The sequence below is a fragment of the Dama dama genome, chromosome 17, assembly GCF_033118175.1.
Source record: "Dama dama isolate Ldn47 chromosome 17, ASM3311817v1, whole genome shotgun sequence".
Lineage (NCBI taxonomy): Eukaryota > Metazoa > Chordata > Mammalia > Artiodactyla > Cervidae > Dama > Dama dama.
The window spans coordinates 57,662,582-57,667,034 of NC_083697.1; positions in this window are offsets into that span (position 1 = coordinate 57,662,582).

Sequence of the window (4,453 nt, forward strand, 5' to 3'; positions counted from 1 at the left end):
TTGGCATGTGGCTTTAAATCTAAAATCATATGGAATCTCTTCTTATCACCCTGGCACTAATTATAAAAATTCTATTTATGGGCTGATTTCTGTTTTATTATGGGTTGTGTACATCTGAAGCAAGCGCATGGACCTAAAATAGTACCTGGGTTTTAGTAAAGAACAGGGGCTTAGCAACAGTGAGCCTCAGGATGCTGGTTGTTGCAGCTTGACCTCAGCAAGAAAGGTGCCGGTCTTGCTAGTCAAGTTCACCTTATAAAGAAACACACATTTCTGAAGAGACCTTAGAGTCCAGACTGCTGTAGCTTCACTTTGAACTTCAAGGGTTCAGGGTTCAGCTTTTCTTGGTTGTGGCAATGATTCAATTATATAAAGAAGCCCAGAGTTAGGTTGGAAGGCAGGTTTTAAGCATGATTCTCTGTCTTGTTCTATTGCACATCTCACGTGGCTTCCATTCTAGGTCAACATCGTTGCTTGAGCTCCAACCATTATATGCAGGTTTGTCAGTTGGAAGAAATCAATGAGGGCCACATCTCCCCTCATTAAGGATGCTTCTCAGAAGCCACACGTTGCATTTCCATTCCAATCCCACAACGCAGATGTTAGTCACATGGTCACAGTTTGCTGTAAGGTAGGATGGTCGTCTTTTTTTCCAGGCCTAGATGAAAATCAGGGGTGGCGGTTTAGTCTGTAAGTAGTGTCCAACTCTTGCCAACCCATGGACTATAGCCCTTCAGGGATTCTCCAGGCAAGAATACTGGAGTGGGTTGCCATTTCCTTTTCCAGGGGATCTTCCCAACCCAGGAATCGAACTCAGGTCTCCTGTATGTAGGCAGATTCTTTACCTTCTGAGCTATGAGGGAAGCCCCCCAAAATCAGGGGACCTAATACTAATAAAAGAGCCAAAAATGGATATAGAGACAACCAACGGTTTCTGCCACATCCAAGTATACAACAAAGAAACAAACCCTCTGATAGCACAACTTGTTAAAAAATTTTTTCACATTAAAAAAAATAATGTCTCTTCATATACAGTCATTTAGACGTAGGAAAAGCAAAACAAATAGGTGCTACTTTTCCTGTGTTCTTTAGCGACATTCCATCTTGCACATTGTACTAATTTCTATGATACTTGTAGCTCTAAGTTGTCTCTGCCAAGTGTAGGTGGGAAGTGCTATATCAGCTACCCAAATTCTGTTTCTTTTTCTAAGTATCTTTTTGAAGTGCCTTGAGGTCAAGAGAAAAAATTCTAGGGAGATTAACATGTTTTATCCTCTAGCTCTAGAGGCACCATCGTACTATACAATCTCGATGACTGTGAAATTTAATTACTTTTGCCTTCACTGTGGCTTGGTATTTTGTGATACATATTGGCCCCATGGATGCAAGATCTGTATATTTAATGAACCAACAGGTTTAAAAGAAAATAGTTCTTATTATAAAGGCTGCATGTCCTTTCTTGAGTAAATATACAGAAACAATTCATTTTTTAAAATTCAAAGTGAAAAGGCAATTCTGAAGTTGAAGAACATCTTGAGGTTCTCTATGTCTAGGACATACTTTTGAAGGAATTGTCTATGACCATGACTGGGGAAAAGATGTGGAGTGGTACCCACTGAGGGATATCAGTCTCAAAATAACAGAAGGTGATAGAGGGCAGGGAACTATAGCTGTGAAAAGTCTGGAGCGCATTCCTGACTGGAAAGACTCAGGTTGAATTTGTGAATGAGATATTATTTTCTTGGGCATATCAGAAATATTTTACTAGGAAAACTAGTAAACCAAATACCCTGCAATAAACAGGTGTCCCCTAAGCTCCCACATGTACACTGATGAAATGGGCAAAGGCTCTGTCCTTCAGGATCTTATATTCTCATGTGTAAATGCCACAGTTAAATAGGATAGGGTTTTGAAAAGTCAAAAATGAGGTGTTTATTGAAAACATAGCATGATCAAAAGTTGGGGATCAAAGGAAAATGGAAAAAAATGGCAAAGAGATTACAATATGGGGTCAAAGTTAGCATGCTGGTGAGTGCTTACTGGAGCATATGAATGGAACACAGGAAACTGATAATCCGGTTGCTACTTTGCTAGGGGCACTGTCCCTTAAGCTGAGAATATTCTTAAACTATATCACATAAAGAAAGAAAAATAGTAGGATCCTGTCATTCTGCATTCAAAAATATTTAGAGTTATAGTTACTATTATCCTTACAGACTATGTAATGGCGGGCTTAAATTTTATAGAGTTTAATTTCTGGTCAAAGGATATCTATGGAGCATGTATTCTATGAAAAGCAGTGAGTATATATCTAAGAACACAACATTGATAAAATGTTTCGTCTATCCTCAAAGAGTTGAGAGTCTGATAAGAGGAAAGTAGACACAGTATATTTTATGTTTATGTTCTAACAGTATGTTTTATAATATAATAGAGGTCTAGAAAGGATACTATTATGTAGAGTCTGCACTGCAGACACACTATTTTCCAAATCATTATAATTAAATTCAGAGATAGAAGTATGAATATTTCATATCAGGTAAGGGATAAGCTTTGACCAACCAGAGTGGACTTGTTGACAATCACTAAGGACATTCTGGAACAAACCTGATGTGTGTCAATCCTGATTTTGAGCCTTGCCAAAAATAATGTCTTAAGCCCAAGTCTGGTGAGCTGTATACTGTATTCTATTCTATTCTATATACTGTAGCTAAAGAAAATGCTAAGCCAAAGAAGGTTGTAAGTGAATATCCATCAGCTGTGAAACATGAGTATAAATTGGCCATGCTGACACTACCAAATAGAAGTGTCTTCCATGTTGTATGAGGATCCCACCATGTTAAACTCCTGTAACTCATCACGCAGGTGAAAAAGCATAACTTATTGCCAAAACATACTGCCTCACCATTTTCACCTCTTCAGTTATTAGTTGTTCAGAGATAATGTTATTAATAATAATAATTATCAAATTTGAATTATGCTTTTTTTCAGTGCATAACTTTAATGAGTATGATTTTGTTGTGTTTACCATCTGACTTTACAACATTGTTAAGAGATTTCCAAGAAAATTCCAGTCACAAGCAAATCATCCAAAACACAAACACTTTAAAAACCTAATCACTAATACTTGATCAATTTGCCCTGCATCTTCCTTCTCCTGAAAACTTTGCTGGTTCGTTTTCTTTGCTTGGCAATAGTTAACCAGTAGAACTTGAATCGATAACCTGATTCTACCATTATCAACTTAGTGAGTTAAAGCATGTTGCTTGACTAATATGTTCTTCAGATTCTGCATATACAAAATAGGAATAGTGGCATAAAAATTAGAAATGTTTTGTTATTAAAAGGATAAGGTTCTCAGTGTGTGTGTGGTTCATAGTGTTGAAAAAATAGTAGCTAAAAATTGTTACGTAGCCTTTTTTTGAAAGATCTTTCACAGGGATTTAAATAATGGAACTTAATACCAAAAATGTTTGCATTTGTTAAGATTTAGTGCTTCTTAGATTTAATTTGGTTCTGCAACTTAAACAATTGCTTAAATGAGGGAAAAATCAGTCAGAGCTTACCACTTGAAGGCTTGTTGTGAACACACACAAAATAATTCCTTTACTTTAGGTGAGCTTGTAAAGATTAATGAGTTGTTTCTTTGGGTTCAAGTTTTCCACATATACGGAGTCCACTGTGGTGATGTAATTAATTTTTCAACACCAGGGTTTTGTCATCCAACATTCCCATGCCATGCGGCTATGATAAGTATTCTTTAATTAAACCTCAAAATTTGCCACTGTTGTTACACAGTGCAGCTGAGCACAGACATACCTCTGTGGACCACAAAGGTTTTAATATGCAGCTGGGGAAACTTAATGATAGAATGTTTACATAAAAGCCTCTGAATTGGTGTCCAATGTTCTTAAAACTTTTAATAAGTACTTATGTCTAAAGAAACAAAAATAACAGGGGGACTTAAAATGAGTTTGTGTTTTTGGTTATAACTTACAGAGGGCAAGAGGTTCTACTCCTGAGCTAAAGAGGGGAGAAGAACTTTTTTTGTGTAATTCTCCTGGGCTCCCAACTTTAGAACTGGCAGACTCCCAGAGAATTACTTTTCTGGGAACATAGCTGAGAATAATCTTTTTCTTAGGACTCAGGGGTACAAAAAAAAAAAAAAAACAGATCAAATAAGATTGGTTTAATTTGATGCTTATTATTCCAGCTCTACGGGGCTTCCCTAGTGACTCAGATGGTAAAGAATCTGCCTGCAATGCAGGAGACCCAGTTTCGATCCTTGGGATGGAAAAATTTTGGAGAAGGGAATGCTACCCACTCCGGTATTCTTGCCTGGAGATTTCCATGGACAGAGGAGCTTTGCATGGGGTCACAAAGAGTCATACATGACTGAAATTGTTTATCATATTATTCCAGCTCTATAAATTTAGGAAATATTTGGCCTCTT